We start from the raw sequence: 17671 nt of genomic DNA, 5'->3' as shown, positions 1-17671 counted from the left end.
CTGTACCAGTTACTCTAAGAGCTGTTAAATTTAAGAAAGTCTGGCACCCTCTTCCGATTCATTGTATTCTAGATATTTACCTATTAAAGTGCAACAAAAAAAGCCTAAGAAGTCTACAAGGAATATGCTGGTATTTACCTGGAAGAGTTCCATCCCAGCATTTTTGATAAAATAATGTAGCTGTGACATGGTTTGTTGGTTATGTTCGGGTCTTGGACGACAAGAAGTGACAATATCAAAGCTTTTGGAGTACTCAGGAGGATGTCCAGAAGGAAGGTCACATAAGAATTGTGAAAAAAAGTTGCTGTAATAAATGGAGAAGTCCCAAATGTCTTCAGTGCAGGACAAATCCTGCTGCCATTGCCCGTGTCATGCTTGTTTTGTGAAAAAGAACTTCTAGATGTGTTTTTGTGAAAAGCCTTCTAGATGTGTTTTTTTTTGTAATATGGGCAAGGTTAGTACTGTCAAGTTGGGCAGAGGGAGTTGTGATGATTTTGCTTCGATTGAGCCAGCCAGGAGCGCCTTTCCTGCTCATGACTATCACACTGAAAAAAACCCACTGGTTCCACTCAAACCAAACCAAGGAAATATTTTTACAATTTTACAGAATATAGCACAATTTAATGTGAAGTATTTTGACTCCAAAGAAAATTTATGCAGTAGACTGTGTTGGATGAAACCAATTCTGTAATCTTTAGTTTTGACGTGAGCCAGGTTATAGTGTTTGTCAGTAGGAATGTATAAAGCTTTTAATATAAACTAAGAATTTTACTTTTTTTCCTGCTTTATTTCCTTCTTCTTTTTTTCTGTTTTTTTTTTATTTTTTCCCCTTTTTCTAACAGTATTATCTGGTTTATTGTACAGTAAGCTGTGGACCAATTCTTAGGCTTTTACTTCTAAGTGGTAAATGGACACACTGATTGTTGGGGAAAAAGCATAATTTTGTTAATTGTGATCAGATCTATTCTTCATACTGCCTCTGTTGCTAGTGAAGCCTAGAATTTTTCAGATTTGTTCATTTTTTGTTTCAAGCAAATGAACTTTTGTATCTCTCTAGCTATCTTTTGGTAACATTTTGTGTATTTTCCAACATTCACTCCTTCTAGCATAGTGAATGATTTTTTTAATATCAGGAGCAGATGGACTTATCAAAGATTTGAAGTTGTATTTGCCTTAGGCATGCATGCTAGACTGGTTATTTAGGCTCCTTGAACCTAGACCAAAGATGGAACAAGCTGGAAACATTCACTCCATGCTTTTATGTAAATTTTCATTCTATTCTGAGATCCTGGCAGCAGTATTCTGGGACCAAAATTTCTGGTAGTATTTTGGTACTTCTTGGAAACTGAAATAGAGCATGCAAGATCTTGTGAAAGCTTCTTAGACATTTTATTTAAAAATAGCTGTTGAAAAGAGCATTCCCAATTATAGCCAAATGATTCATCTGCTGGAAGTGGGGTATCAGCACTGGTGTTCTATCTGCTCACCTGCTTTTGTTGCCATAGCAGGTCCCCATGTTCCATGCTGTTGATATATACATGCAGCTTCTGTAGCTGGCATTCAGGTCCCTTTAGTTTTCCTTCCCAGCTCACTTGTTTGTACTTCCTATAGAGTTCTTTCCTACCTAACTGCTCGCATCAGCTGGATTTCTTAATTCCTTGTGAGGGTCATGGTCATTCCAGCACCACTGAGAAATCATTTATTCGTCACTGGGCAATATCTGAAATACTGAATTGAAAGCAGGCAGGAAGTAATTGAAACAGTTTTTATTTTCTGATGTCACAACATACCACTAGTACAAATATCATCATCTGGAAAAATGGTTTGTAACTGGGTCCTTTTTAGTGCTCAATATCACTTTCATTTGGCCATATTTACCTAGCTATCGGAAAAGGGGGAGAATTAAGAGAAAAAAATACAAGGTCAGTGCACTGAAAGTCTCATGGGAGTTGGGCTCTCTGGGTTTAAAATGGTACAACCAAAAGTGACTCTACGCTTGGAATAATTCCTTGGTGGTGAAGAACCTTTTGCCTGTCAATAACAAACTGTGGTGGGTTGACCTCGGCCAGCTGCCCACCCAGCTCTCTCTCCCTCCCTCTCGACAGGACAGAGGGAGAAAATACCACTTCCCAACCCAGCTCCTTCTTCCCAGGCTCATCTCATACACTAACAGACATCAAACACACATTTCAAAACACTCAAGTTTTTTTGTCTTGGTACCTAATTACATAAAAATCATCCTGATATAACAATTAAATAAGCATTTGTTGCACAGCATGCTCTGCAGGATGCGCCCCAAATATGTAATGGTGGAGCCTGCAACTGAGCTGATGGTGGGCTTTTCCAGGTTCTCTGAGCTCTACCAGAAGAACCTGCTCCTCCAGAGAAGCTGTGGTCTTGGTTTGTTGTGTTGCTGGAAATGCCTGGTAGACTGCACATGTCCATGGAAATACCACAGCAGTCTTTTTTCTCCATCTCCTTTCCTCTCCCTTCAGGGCATGCTACTTGAATGGGTTTTCTTTCAAATTTCTGTCCATTTTCCTACTCTCAACATCTTCTTACCAAGAGAAAGGGAGCAGATGTGTCTCTGCCACTGGCAGTTGACATATTTACCTTCTACCAGCTCATTGGTAGAGGTGCCCTTTTAAGGATGTTGATGAAAAAGGATGAGAAACATAAAATTGATCCACAGGCTTGTGACAACTTCTTACTGCTGGGATAAGAGTTCCAAAAACATGTTGGATGCTTCTCAAACTCAGAAAAAGACACAGTGGTTATCCAGAAGAGTATGCAAACCATATCATTAGAGCAACAGCAGCCTAGGAAATTAAAAGCATAGGAGAGCTTCCTAATCCCTACATCTTTTCACATGGAGAGAGAAGGCTTCCAGAAAATATCTGCAGGACTGAAACCTTATTTGGTGTCCCAAAACCACAAAGACAAAGGCAAATGCTCACTGCTGTGTTTGTGCTGTACTTTCACAGCTATCTCTCATTCACTTCATACATTTTCTGTCTGTCACACTGGCAGTGCTGATGGCACAACCAGCCATACCTGGAAAGGAAGATCTGAACTGCTTTAAAATGTCACTGACTTGGTAGGATGTATGGTGTTCACCCCAAACTCAGTCCAGGAGATTTTCCTGGTGATAGAATAATAGATAATTGGTGATTAGAAAAAGCATCCAGTTAGAATCCTTTAAATGCTGTGATATAGATCCTATTAATAAGTTCATACTAGAATAAAGAACTCATTTTACATCTGGTTGCTTTTTAAAATGTCCTTTTCATCTAATGTATATTTTTGTAAGAATAGCTTCTGCAAAAAATGCATTTTCCAATTTGAAAATAAACAGAGTAAAGATATTCATCTCTTGCTTCACTTTGCTGGGAGACAGAACAAATTAAGTGAAGGAACAGCATGACACCAAATAATAAGCAGCACACATTCATCTTTACTAGAACTGAAATTGTAGCCCACTACAATTACCAAAAGATAATTTTTGAAATATCTATATAAAATTCTACATGCATTTTCTTGAGATTAAAAAAGATGTAGCAGGAAGGCCTTACAGTTTGGGGAGGAGGAAGAAGCTTTTAGAATTATTTCTTATTTATTCTGTTGTTTAATTCAACAAAACCACGAATGTCAAACTGGCATTTTTCAAATGTGTTCCAAGATATGCCCCTGAATAGGTGATGTGGGAAAAAAGACAAAATTTCTAGCAGAGCTGTCATTTTTTTCGAGTCAATATTTGATATTTGAATAGATAATAATTAGATTTAAGCTGTGTAAAAGGTCACTTGCCTTATTAACTGTTTTATTTAATTCTGCTGACTAAGGCTGGGGAGTTTTTTATTTATATTTTGGTAAGATCACATTGTGAAATGCAAGTAAAAAATTTTTTGTTGTCTGAAGCTTTCTTTAATGTATTGTAAAAACCTGAAGATTGGTTGTGTGTATATATGCCTAAGGGGGTGAATAGCTGTATTTTTGCATATGTTTTACAGTTTTATGTTTTACTTATCACCAGTAGTAAAAGGTTTAGGAACTTTGCTGCTGGTAAGGGCCAGTTCTCAGTGTCAAGTGTAGAGATATTAATGTGCTTTCTGGAAAAGTTATATATTTTATTCATGGAAGTGTCATGGAATTGAAAGAAATATTGTTCCATGGTGTTTGGTGTGGGTCATTTCGAGAGTAGAGTAAACTAGACAGTAATGATTTAAGTGATTTTTTTACTTCCTTTGAGTCTTTTGATTTTGTCATAGTTTTACAGAACCGTTTTTTCACAAACACCCATGCAATTTCTCTTCCACTACATGCAGTGCTTTATTAAATGAACACAACAAACATTGAAAGTCCTAAGAAAAAAATTATATATCCTTGTATTTCATAGAAGACTGACAGATTTTAGTACAGCAAATTATTTCCTTTCCTTATCCCTTCCTGTCTCTTGGTATTTAATACATCTCATATTTTATATCTGTAGGATAACCAGAAACAATTAAGGAAACTATTGGTCCTTAGCACTTCATTTTCTACCTTCTCTCTTTTAATATGTGAGGGAGAAAATACAGAAGGTTACAAGCTCTTCAGGAATGGAACTATTGATTTATCACTAAGTGATATTAATCTCATCTAGACAGCGTGGCTTTTTGCATATAGATTTCTTGCAGGGAAAGAGGGCCAAGTGTCTGTGCAATCTCAATTCTTGATTTCCAGGTAACAGGACTACAAGAGAGGAGAGAAGAACAACCCCTTCAGTGCCTAAGCAATGATACATCAGTATGAGAGAAGCAGATGGGAACTTTATGTGACAACAACTGAAACACCTGCCAGGATGAGATACTGGGCTGCCAGTAACCATCAACAACAGTTTCAGAGGCAAATTGTCATATTAGGACAGACTAGCTGGAACAATACAATACTTCAGTTGCTTGTATAGCTAGCTGGAAAACAAGTTATTATGTGTACAGTAAAGGCAGCTTAGGCCATTTGTCAGGTGAAATCATTGCATGCAGCTGGAACAACACTCAGCTGAGTTCTTTTGCTTTGTTAGCATGATGAAGATGCCAGTGCAATGCTCCCTCTGTAATTTCTCTCTACATAGAGTTAAAAGTGTAGCATATCAGTCACAGAACTGCTGGCTCCAAAGAATTGTCCAGCATGGATTCATTTGGCTAACTTTACCAGACACAACATCTCTTCTGCTGTGCCAAAAAACCCTCATTTTTTTTCCCCACAGAAATCTTTCCCTTTGGGTTTCTTTCCCTCAGAGATGATGTTTACAACCTCATTGGGAGATCTTGCAGTCACCACATCCTGTCTCATTTAAATTCTCTTTAAAGGAGTGCTGTCCTCTTGAGGACATTAAGATACCTGTAGTTACTGGAAAAATTTGGAGTAACCGAATTTTTTGTTCTAGGCACTGCAAAAGTCTCTGTCAAATGCCATATCCTTGATATCACAGGACTTGGATCTGTAATCCTTATTTCATGTAGCAGCAGCTTTACCCGTGTGCAAGAGGCATTCTCCTTGTCTGACTTCATGGCAGCAGCTGCCCTTTGTTCCTGACTTTTGCGGGCAGCCTTTGCCTCCTGTGTCTTCCATGTGAGTGGGCCAGGGAGCGTGTTTGGCTGGAGCAGCTGCAGCCACAGTGAAAGGTGAGGGATCTGGGCTGAAAGGACAGAGCCCCAAAAAGCTGAGCTCCTGCTGGCATTGCATGGGGTGTAGGGTCCATCCCTCGGTGGGGCTGGCAGAGCTGGGTGTTACTGAGCAGAGTTTGTGTGTTTGGCCCCCACCTTCCCCAAGATAGGGCTGCATGCCACAGGCTGGACCTCGGTGGTCTGTATTAACAGCCTTGCATCATTTATCAGCTTAGACACAATTACTATTTTTGTGTTCTTAAAGCTAGCAAGATGTTTTTTATGTCTATTAAAGGCTTCACTTCAGGCAAGCCTTGGATGAAACAAAGAGATCAGGCAGGGTTCCCTCTCTTAATTATTGAACTGTGACCTCATTTGTCCTCAGAAGCTTCTGCTTTTTGCCACCCATGACCTGTAGGGGTTGAGACAAAAACACAAAGCCTGTCAAGAGGGATCTGCAGTGCCATCAGGATGGATACTCTTGTGTTTACTGCCCACTGGTGCATGGCACTGCTGACTAGAAGACTTTCTACCTCTACAGAATGTTGGGTTCAAGCTTCTCTAGTTACCCAAAGATGAGGTCACTCTGTTCATTAATGATTCATTATTATATAGTGCCTTTCTTCAGAGAGCTTCCAAGCCAGCTGGCAAGTTTATATCTGCATGAGTGAGTGCCTGAAAAAAACTGTTAGTGATTTCTCCAGACTGAGGACCTGAAAGAAAACTTCCTTTTCTCTATACTCTTGGGTACTCAGTAGGGTTAGGCATCATTACTCCATGAGGCATTTGATGCCTGTGCACTTTGTGATGTGGCATCCCTCAAATAGGGGTTTCTTAGGCTTTTTCATTCCCTTTTTCTTTTTCTTTCAAGTTCATTTGACTGAAGTTTTTTGGTTGGTTTTTTTTTTTTACTTTTTAAATAACTTTTACTATGGTACAGCAGGATCCTATTCCACCAACAATTTTACAGCCTCATTTGAGTCAGCCTGTAGCACAGAATTCAATTTGTATCAAGTAAAGGGAGTGGAAACTGGTCACATAATAGTGCAAATAATTTTTTTAGCCATGTCTGGAAACAGTGTGGTTATATAGCCAGGAATGACCCATAACCATAGAACAGTGTTTTGAATTACACATTTAGAGGATGAAAAGTAACTGGAGGATTTTGCCATCATAAATTAATCTTGCAGCATTTAGGGCCTGTGTTATCATTTAAGGTACTGAAAAGAGGCAACTTTTTTTCCCCCTAAGCGTTAGAGGTTATACTTGGCACAATAAACAGAGAAGGAAAATCATAGATCTTGCTAGTGAAATAAAGACATGCTAATAGATGATGGTTTTTTCTTTCAGAGTGTATTAGGAGCATTTCTAATTGAAGATGTTTGTGGTACTTGAGAAAGAACATGATATATTGTTTTAAAAGAACATGATCTATTGTGTCTATTGTTTAAAAAAAAAACCCCAAAAAGCGATGTCTTCTTAAGGCAGTGTTGCATACAAAGTGTTTGGAAAAGAAACCAAAGCACAGGGAGAGCCTGGGTTTCCATTTATTCCTAAATTCTGCCATTCTAAGCATAACTGACACACAATAAAGTGTACTTTGATTCCCACTTGTGCAAGCTCTGGTAGTATTTTGGTAGTATTTTGGTGCTTCTTGGAAACTGAAACAGGGCATGAAAGAACTTGTGTCCCCATGGCTAGGGACAGGTTGTGGTTAGGCAAGCATGATCAGAGAGCTGGATGGGATAGTCTGACAGAGAAGCTCTCTCTAGCACCCTACAACACAGGCAAAGCTTTAATTTGGTTTAGTTCTTTTTCAGCATCAGTGAAGGTAAAACTGCAGCGTGCCCTGGCTGTGCTGCAGGACTGTGGTGCATTGGTCATTGCAAAGATGCACCCACCTTCCTACTGCAGTGCCATGAAGCTCCCCTAAGCCCAAGAGAGTTTCCCCTTTTCCATGTTTTATCAGCAGGAATATCATGCAGGTCAAACAGCCTCATTTACCCATCTGGATGTCTCCCAGTGTCTTTGATGCAGCTTTGAGGCAGACCTGTGCTAATATAATTAACCTTCCCTGCCCCTGGCTGTGCTGGAGAGAAGAGAGGGAGCACAGAGGTGAACAGGGCACACAGGGGCTGGTCAGCCCTGCAAAATCTGCATTTTTCATATTAAGATCTGACAGATTTTTCTAACAAGACTATTTCTACCATGTAGTTTGGGAGATCAAAGCTTCTCTTTTACCCGGTCTTTTGCTTGCATTTGGATTTTATCTCTATAACCTTGACTGAATAGATGAGTTTTTAATGGTGTCAGCTTGACCCAGGGAAATTACAATGTCAACAGCAATTGTTCTGCAGGTCTGTTAATCCAGTTTCATCCTATTTACTCATGTTGTTGTTTGGCTTGTGATAAATAGGGTTGTACTTGAAAGAAAAAAAAATAGGAAAGTTTTCAATTATTTGTTTCTTAATCATGGGAATTACTTTCCTGGTTTCTTCCCTTCCATTTTCACAGAAACACAAATTGTCTGAGTTTGCAAGGCACCTCTGGAAGCCATCTGGTCCAACCTGCTCAAGCAGGCTCAGCTAGAGCTTGTTGTCCAGGACTCTGTGCCTTTGGGTTTTGAATATCTCCAAAGGATGGAGATTGCACAACCTCTCTGGCCAACTTGTGTCAGTGCTTGGTCTCTCTGACAGTTAAGAAGTGTTCATGATGCTCAGAGGGACCTCCTGTGTTTCAGTTTCTGCCCATTGCCCCTTGTGCTGTCCCTGGATACCACTGGGAAGAGCGAGGTCTTCCATGCATCCTTCGCATCATTCTACCTTGTTGCCCTTGTGTGTATTGTTCAGACATACAGGCTTGAAGAATACTGCTGATAGTCAGCTCAGATCTTTTTCAGAGGTTTTTGGTCATTTTTTTTCCTTCTTTATTTTCTTTCCTGGGTTTGCAGCTCAGAAGAGGATTCCTTGCAATGCATGCCGGAAAATAACGGTGTAAGGAGATCTGGGAGAATTCTCCACTCCCACCCCTGCCACTCCTGCCTCTATTGAAAACTGTGATCAGAACATTTTTGCTGCTTGTTTTTCCATCAAGCAGCTGTATGAATTCAATGACATTTTGTGAAGTGGAGTTCTAGGACACAATACATATCAATCGTAATAGGTATGCTAAGTTACCAAAGCTTTTAATCCCAGAATTCATGTGCTCCTTTTTGAGATATTATTTATTAAACATGATTTTTATATTTTCTGTTATTTGCAGTTATTTTAACTACTAGTTCTGGATGTTTATCTTCTTACTTATCTCTCATGAAAACATGTGAGTTTAATTTTGGCTGAGAAGTGAGCACATATTTTGCCCACCATGTTTGGGAACTTTTGTCTGCATATAGAGTAAAAACATAATTTGCTACTCTAATTGGAGGGATGGATAGGAGAGGTACATTTGATGGTGTCCTGGAAGCCCCTTTTGACTCCTATATATGTTTTGGTTAAGAAATGTGTAACTTGCAGAAACCTAAGAAAAGGCAGGCCAGATCATAATTGCTGGCTTTTTTTTTTTTCCTTTAATGAGTTGTGGTATTTGCAGTGAGGGGATTCATCAGAGGTTTGGACTGTTCAATTCCCCTTGAACAGTCCAAACCTCTGATTTTGGGAAGGAAGTAATAATGTAAGTAATAAACTTACTCTGCCATTGTAAAATTCTGTGTGTATGTATGCACATGCATTTTTGGGAATTGTGCTACTACTGCAGGGGCTGAAGAGTCAAACCCAAGTTTGGCACCATGATAAAGCATTAATCTGATCTAATATGATCTCTGGAGTTTATTTATTTTCTCAGCTTTGAACAGTTGTGGATACTAAGGATGCATTATCAAAGACAGCAATCCAAAGTAATTGATTTGTTCCATGTGTAACACAGAACAAGCTCAGCATCTGACACAGAGAAATTAAGGTTTCAGTGGCCACCAAAGTGCCTGAGTGTTCTTTTGGTTTTGGGTTTAATTTAAAGCTAAACCTTGATATCAAAAATATGCTATAACTTGCTAGTAAAACAGCTTGTAGTACTAACTTCTTTCCTAAGCCTGACCATGCTGAAAGTGTTTTACTGAATTGTACTGCTTTTCCTACTGCATGCGAGAAGCTCTCCTTTGAGGGCAGGCTGGGGGAGCTGGGGCTGTTAAGCCTGGAAAAGAGAAGGCTCCAGGGAGACTTCAGAGCACCTTCCAGTACCTAAAGGGGGCCTGCAAGAGAGCCGTGGGGGACTTTTCACAAGGGCATGTAGTGATGGGACAGGGGGGAAAGGCTTTAAGATGAAAGAGGGGAGGTTTAGATCAGATATTGGAAAGAAAGCCTTCACTGTGAAGGTGGTGAGGCATGGAAAGAAGTTGCCCAGAACAGCTGTGGATGCCCCATCCCTGGGAGTGCTCACATCCAGGCTGGATGGGGCTCTGAGCCACCTGGCCTCGTGGAAGGTGTCCCTGCCCATGAGGGGGAGGGACACCTTGAGTCAGAACTCAAGGTCCCTTTGATCCAAAATGATCTTTAGGTCCCTTCTGATCCAAACCATAAACCATACGGTTTTAGGATTCATAGCTGACTACTCACTGTAAGCTTTTATCCGTAAGTAGTCTGGAAAACACGTATGTTTTAACTGATATTCCACATATTTTAACTGTGTACTAAATGCATTAATTTTAGGTGTTATTAAAATTAATTTGAGGATCAAATTTTAAAATGTGCTAGCCCTGTTTTGTTTCTAGTGCATTGATCTACTATGTTTTAAAGAAACCATTTAAGTCATAGAGGGTTCTTCTTATTCATGATATGAAACACTGAGTCATAGTTTTCAGTATTTTGACAGGCAGGTATCTCCACACTCTTCTGCTTTTTTCAGGAGTTGCTGTTGGTTTTCTCTGTCTGATGATAATTTTTATTCTTTAAATCACAAGCTTTCTTTTAATTTTAAAAAAATATTCTGTGAGTAATGTTGATTTTATTTACCTGTGATATGCAGAACATATTTCCTCTTGGACCGTTACTCGGTTATCCTGAGAAGTTGAAACATGCTTTTAGAAGAATGGGGACTTAATAAGCAGGGAGAAAAGATCTAGTGGACAAATATTTGATGGTTTGCCATGCTTGATTGTCTACTAGTCTTGTGTTGTGTGGCAAAATAGCAACCGTGTGGACTAGGTACAAGAGCAACTATTGTCTGGATACTGAAAATAGACCACGTGATCAATTTACCACTTGTAACTCTAGCCTTACAGTAGGTATTTTCTGGGACTTGCTTTATAATGGCCTTTCTCTGTTCTAAAGTTTTGTCCTATTATTATGTGTTGAGTTAAAGTATAGATTGTGAAAAGATAAAATGCACAATGGAGAGGTCTGTGTTCTCAAACAAAAGCTGAGGCTACTTTTTATTTCCTGATTTCTGCTCTGCTCAGAATTGCATAGGTCTGGCATCATTGCTTCTATCAGGTACTTATTACTGTGAGATACAGTAGTTTTCCCTAAGTGTATGCAGAATGGGCATTTGCTTAGCTTTCTGTGTAGGAAACGTATTTCTAATTCTGCAGTCAAATTTATGGCTCCATTGGAAAAGGAGAGTATAGAACAGTTTCCTGAAATAATCTTTCAGGATCCAAATATTCCATGCTGGCCTGTCTTCAGGAAGTTGCTTTTCTCTGAAATGCTTCCCAATCCATCTGTCTTCATATTTTCCCCTGAGAATTAATAGAGTGTTAGTAAATAGAAGGAAGACCTTTTCTGTTTGTCTGTTACTGCCAGGGCATCTCCTTGTATGCATCTTGAGCTTAATGGTTTACCCTGACTGTGCTTTAAATTTCTTTTTCTTGCACCTTGAACAATGAAGGTCTGTTTTATACCCAGGAGTTCAAACTGCTTTGAATTCTGATTTTTGAGAACAATAAGCTAATTCAGAACTTGTCCCACTGCTCCCATGCTTCCAAACCTCACCCAGAAGAATGAAAATGGCTCTCTATAATGGACTGGTAGATTTGCTGGTTCCCCTGGGATGCAGGCAAGGCACCAGACCTGAAGCCTCTCAGTTACAGCAGGCTCCTTATTGCAGGTACACTGAACTCCTGGTTTCTGTGATGCCATAGCCACTGCCATCAGTCACTGAGGTGCAGAAAGAGCAGGGAAACCTGTGAAATTAGCACACTGAGAGATGTTCTCTGCCCCGCCTTTAACAGCACGATGTCTGCAGGGCAGGGACCGAGAGGCTGAGTCAGGCACTTCAGATGCATGCAGGATTTAAAGCTATGAACTAACAGAGATCTTTGCACAGGCAGTTGGTTACTGGGGGTGCTTTCTGGTGACAAAGGAAATGTATTCCCACCTGTTTTGCCAGAACCACATTGGCCTGATGCAGACCACAAACTTTCCATGCTCAAACCATTGCACATGCTATTGTCCATGCTGCATCTCGAGCCCAGATAAAAAGAGTGTAGTGCTGAGTCTGCATGTGAAAATTAGATTAGAGGTTGATGTGCAGATATGAGATTTAACACCTGAAGTTCCCAGTTACACATATGCACCACTTTGAGACCTTCACATTTTGTCATACGCATTGGCAGTACCTTTATTTATTTATTTATGTTTTAGAATTGGCGTGGCAAGCTCAGGATCTTTTCATATTGCTTTTTCACCTCTCATTCACACCTTCAAGACACTCTGAGTATTATGAGTGGTGCAGAGTCAACTGAGTGCTAATTTCTCATTTCTCAGCTGAAACAGACTGCTTTGTTCAGGCACCTTTGCTAGCAAAAGTGCAATTCTAGATAATCTGTCTTGGCAGCCTGAGAGCCCTCACCAACATTTAGTCCTTGAACTTCAGCAGTAATAATTTAATGTTGCAAGCAGTTTGATTTGATTACCAAGAGCCAAATACACACTTACCCTTGTCTTGTCAAGTGGGGCATGATTTAATCTATACACTAATTACATTATTACAACAAAATACTCTTATTTGTGGATGCTTAAGGATATAAGGATGAATGAATATAGGAAATACTATTTAATAACTGATAGAGTCTAGGAATAGGATAGTTGCTACAAATTCCCTGTCTGATCCTTCTAGTTATATGTAAAAGGAAGTATAAACATCCCTGAGAAGAGCAAAAAAAATGGAGGAAATTTTTGAATAATACAAGGTCAAAATGGCAAAATTACAGTTAAATTTTTCAAAGTAAAACTGGAAACTAGTGAAACCAGGAGAAAAAAAAATCTGTTAAAAACCTTGGTGCTTTGTTCAATTTTGCAGGTTGTTTTCACCTGTCTAATTTTTTTCTGTTTTGTAGTGTATTCAAATAGATTACTTAAAGTTTTTTTGCAGTAGATACATTTTTAATTTTAAAAAAGGCATTTAGTTATTTTTTGCCAGAAAAAATAGTTAAAACTTATTTCTTCATACTCTAGTAGAGAGAAACACAAAGATATTATAAGCTCACATTTTAGTTTTCTGAAGTTATCATTTTTTCATTTTAAGAGAGCCATACATGGCATTTTTATTTCAGTCAAACTACAGTAAAACCAGTGACATATTTTTCTTGAGATATAATTGATTTAGAACTGCAGAATGTGACTGGAAGGAAAAATAAAGAAGTGCTGCCATTTCACTAGTTAGAAAGAGCAAAGAAAGACCATTTTGTATGGAAGTCTCAGAGGGAAATCCAAAGCTAATGAAAAATTTCTCAGGTTGCAATATCTTATTTTTCTTTCTCTCTCTTTTTTTTTTGCTTTTTATACAGCAAACATCTCAAACCATTTACAAGAGATGTGGCAGACAAGAATTGCTCAGCTTATAAGCACCCTTCAAAAGAGCGAAAACGCAAAACCATCACTCTTAGGTTTGCCTAGAAAAGTTGAACTAAAGTTCTTTCTTTTCCACTTATACCTAGGCAGTCTGGGAGGAGAATGTTAACCACTGGTCCCTAGAAGCATATCCTGACTTCTGATCACTTATATTAAAGAAAAACACCCGTTTCAGAGAGAGTACAAGACTGTGTGGAAGTAGAAAATACCACACCCCACCTTAAAAAGGTAAGAAAGGTTTTCCTGCTGATGCTTTAACAATGGGAGTGATGTCTTCATTTAACAATTCATTATGTTAAAGGCAGAAGTAAAAATTTAGACAACTGAACTCTAAAATATTTATTTAACCTGCGTATTCTAACTTGGAAAAAAGGATTCTTTTTGTTTTAAAAGGGAGAATGCAATGAATGTGTTCCTGAGCTTAAAACTATTTGTTTTGTAGCTTTTCTGTGTGTTGTGGAAAAAAAAAAATACTGTGTAAACCAGAAAATATTATCTTTCATGTCAAGCACAGAAGTCTTTCTTAGCCATGCTAAGTGTTACCTAGATTTCCAGTGTACCATGCAAATCTCACTTTGCCAGGACATGCACAGCGTGCTTGCAGAATGCTGCTGCTGGGAATTGGTGCTAAAGAGTGATTCTGCCATTTGTGCTTTTATCAGAGCAAACCTGCACTGTTTCCCTTTCTGCTGGGTTTTGGATTGACTGGTTATTAATAAAATATTTGCAACTCTGCTTCCTTAGATGCTGCAGTTCTAAAAAGTATTGGAAGAAGCTGAAAACAGTTAAAACATACTGTACCCAGAATGTTTTCCTCTGAACATGGAGTGACAGCAACAGAAGATTTTTTCCATTCAGATTTTCTTTGCACACCCTCCCCCCCCAACCTTTTATTTTTTTTTTTTTCTGTAGAGAATGTTGAAATTCAGATAATTTCTTTCTATAGCAGCCATTCTGTAACATGGTTCCAGGACAAATGTGTTCATCACATTTGTGAACACCTACTCTACAGGACATATGTATAAATTTTGATTTGGAGTCTATCTAACTTAGAAATGCTGTCTTTGCTTTTGCACAAAGCAGTATGATTCTGATGTTTGAAGCTGTTGTGGTTTTAGAGAATCTGTGCTGTCTAACTAACCCATATCACCTTGTAAATTCAAATGACTATTGGTTACCTATAAGTCCTGACTTGTGACTGTCTTGCCAAAATGTTTGCTTGGCTGGTGTTTTATGTGGCAGGAGAATGAATGACAAGCAGGTGTCTTTGACAACTCTTCTGAAATGATCAGCTGAAATCCATTGGCTTGCTGCTGAGAAACAAAGGTTCTGTTTTCTTGAGATAGTTATAGTAATTTTGACATTTTTCTACCATAAAAACATTCTTCACCTCAGCTGAGGGTACAAATGTGTTTGTGACATACCTGTTTGTGAGATGGGGTCTGTTAATGTACTACAGGCAGGGCACATTCTCATTTCTTCAAAGCAGAAAGGTAAGAAATGTGCCACCACCAATGGAAAATGCTCTTTGAGTACAGGATGCTTCCTACCTGCTCTCTCTAACCCCATATTTCCATGCCATTTTTATGCAAGGATTACAGATTCTGAACTATCTTCTCTTTCTTTTGGATAGATTTAATTTTTGCAAGCAATGCAGCCTTTTTCAAACAGCACGTTTTATATTTTGCCCAGAAAGATACAATACCCATTGGCTTAAAATACAGATGTTCAAAGAACAGTCTGTGAGGGTGGTCAGGTACCATAGCAAGTCCAGACTGACTAATACAAATTTCATAACTAAAATATGCAAGATATAGGTTTCTGTATAGAATTTGCATATAATATTTCTTCCAAGAGAATTAAAGCTACATTTTTTTCTTACAGTGTACCCAGTGTTCTTTCATAACCACCCACATATCCTGTTGTTAGAATATTCTGCTTTTTACTGCAGAAAAAGTCCAAATCTTTTTTAGAAAGTAATTTGCAGTTAGTAGAGAATCTGCTTAATGCGTGAGATTCTCGTTAATTTGTGAATGTAGTGTTAGTCAACTTTTGAACAAGATTATTGAAGTCTAATATTTTCGGTTTTTTCCTAATGCAGACAATTTTTTTTCTAGTTCATTCCACCATTTCATATTTTCTAAGCTAAAACGCTCATGGCTTCAGACTCACATTTACTGGTGATCCTACCCAGCTTTTCCAGAGACTTCAGATTTCCTTTAAGGTATTTTCCATTAAAGCTTTTTCTATTTTTATTTTTTCATTCTTCAAAAAAGCTGCAGAACAGGAAATCTTGTTCTTTTATATTCCATTAATATTTTTCATTTCATTTGTATCATCCAAAGTTTTTCCCCCTTTACTCTGCAATTTCTTGTTCTCCTGATTTTGCTTCTCCTGTTTTTTATGTTTGCCTAGTTCATATTTCTATCTTACAACACCTGATGACTATGGGTACATTTGGTTGTGTCCTTTCCGTCCCTTCAGAGGAAGTAAAAATAACAAAGTTTTTCTGAAATGAGTCACTGTTGAGTAATTAGCTATGCAAAGAATCTATTTCCCATTTTAATGAAGAAGGGTCCTGCCAGGAAGACAGAGACCTTGGTTTAGTCAACATTATGTTGCAGCATTTGTTCATGATTCATTTTCCAGATTTTTAAACTTCTCTTGTATTATTCTGGCAATGAGTTTTAGTGATAAGCCTCAACAGGAAAAGTGCCTTGATTTGTGAAACCTTTGCATATTAATGTGAACAAATTGGTTGTCTTTTCAAATTTAAAATCACAAAACCAAACAGGGAGTCTCTCACTGTAAATGGACTCGGACTTCATGCTCTTCTGCAATTCAGCCTTCGCCTGTTTTTGTGCAGAGCAGTGTCATGTCCCTGCTCCAGCCCAGTAAGGGAGTGACCCCACGCACCTGAGAAATTTGCTTATTCAGTCCATGGTTTGTTCATCTGGTGCCCCTGGCCATGCAGGACTGGGACCTGGGGTAGTGGAGCTCAGCAGGATGGCTTCATCCTTACAAAACTCACCTGTGCTTACTGTAGCTGTACCTGTCCCCTGTGTTGTACTTAGAAAGAATCAATTCCTTTGTTGCCTCCATGACCTGAGAAGTACAACCAAGAAGATGGCCTGACAGTGGCAGCAATCTGAAATGATGTTCACAGATCCATGGAAAGTATTTTCTGATATGCAGTTAATTAGTAAGCTAAGCATATCACATCATCTGCAGAACTTTGCAGCAGGAGTTGAAAACTGGGGTGGTTACATCCATCTGCTAATTGTTGTAGGGCAATAATTACAGTAAAAATGCTCAAGATTTTGATGATGTGAAACCTATACTGTAAATATCCAATAATTGTTTCATATTTCACCATTTGGGGAGTCTGCTGGTTGGGTGTATTTCTCTCTGTGGCCATCATGAAGGGCATTGGTGGTTACCAGCTTCTGAGTCTAGGCACCTGGTCCTTCTCTTGATAAGAGTTGTGAGACCCATGCCTGATTTTTACCAAGCTGGCAACCAGTAAGGTTTTGGAAGTTGAGAGATTTGGCTATTTTAATAATTACTGGCAGGAAAGTTGGAGGGCAGTAAGTAGATCTATTATCATATGGAAGCTACGCCAGACAATTTTGGGATCCTCCAGAGAGCCGGGAGAGAATGAAGCAAAAGGCTCAAGCTCCTTCTGCAGAAATTTTGTCTGAAAGGTAATATCATCATGCTGAAGAGCAGAGTTATTGTTGATCAGCTCCTTTTGAAACAATGGTATGACAGCTCTAAATAAAATAACAACGAACAAAAGAAGTTGTCATGGCCCATTTTTCATGTTTCTTTATCTTCCCAATATATAACAGAACTGGCTACCTTTTGCATCTGCTCTGTTCCATGAGAAAGCTGCCCAGTATGCAAGAACTTGTCTTGATAATTTTGCAGTAGTTTTTTCTGCTTTTACTTCCTTTGGATAAGATGGATGGTATATTTATGTTAAAATCAGAGGAGTATTTATATTCAGCCTCTAAATGCCTGTATGTTTCTGAATTTTTGTGCTTAATACAGAATAAGAGCTTTAGGAAAATGAATATTATATGTTCTAAGGCAGAGCTAATTCTTGTGAAGTGGTTTGATTGCAAGAGTATAGCTTGATTGTAATTAAAATTGTTTCTTTCTTTTGGTCACCAAGTTATAATT

At 38.7% G+C, this 17671-nt stretch overlaps 2 protein-coding genes across 3 annotated transcripts in view; one reads left to right on the top strand and one right to left on the bottom strand.

The window, feature by feature from the left end:
* Positions 1-17671, bottom strand: part of LOC132327000 (proline-rich protein 18-like) — an 80018-nt gene that overhangs the window by 47011 nt on the left and 15336 nt on the right. The gene's annotated exons all lie outside the window — the stretch shown is intronic.
* The window catches only part of CRACD (capping protein inhibiting regulator of actin dynamics), a 69160-nt gene continuing 65085 nt past the window's right edge, over positions 13597-17671 (top strand). The window contains exon 1 of one of the 2 annotated variants that reach the window (XM_059844785.1): positions 13597-13714. The gene's annotated coding sequence lies outside the window, so the exon portion shown is untranslated. The remainder of the gene's footprint in view (positions 13715-17671) is intronic. The other variant, XM_059844787.1, reaches the window with a different exon arrangement.

This window comes from Haemorhous mexicanus, chromosome 4 (assembly GCF_027477595.1).
Source record: "Haemorhous mexicanus isolate bHaeMex1 chromosome 4, bHaeMex1.pri, whole genome shotgun sequence".
Classification (NCBI taxonomy): Eukaryota; Metazoa; Chordata; class Aves; order Passeriformes; family Fringillidae; genus Haemorhous; species Haemorhous mexicanus.
The sequence above is the reverse complement of the archived record's forward strand: the minus strand, read 5'-3'. Positions and strand labels throughout refer to the sequence as shown.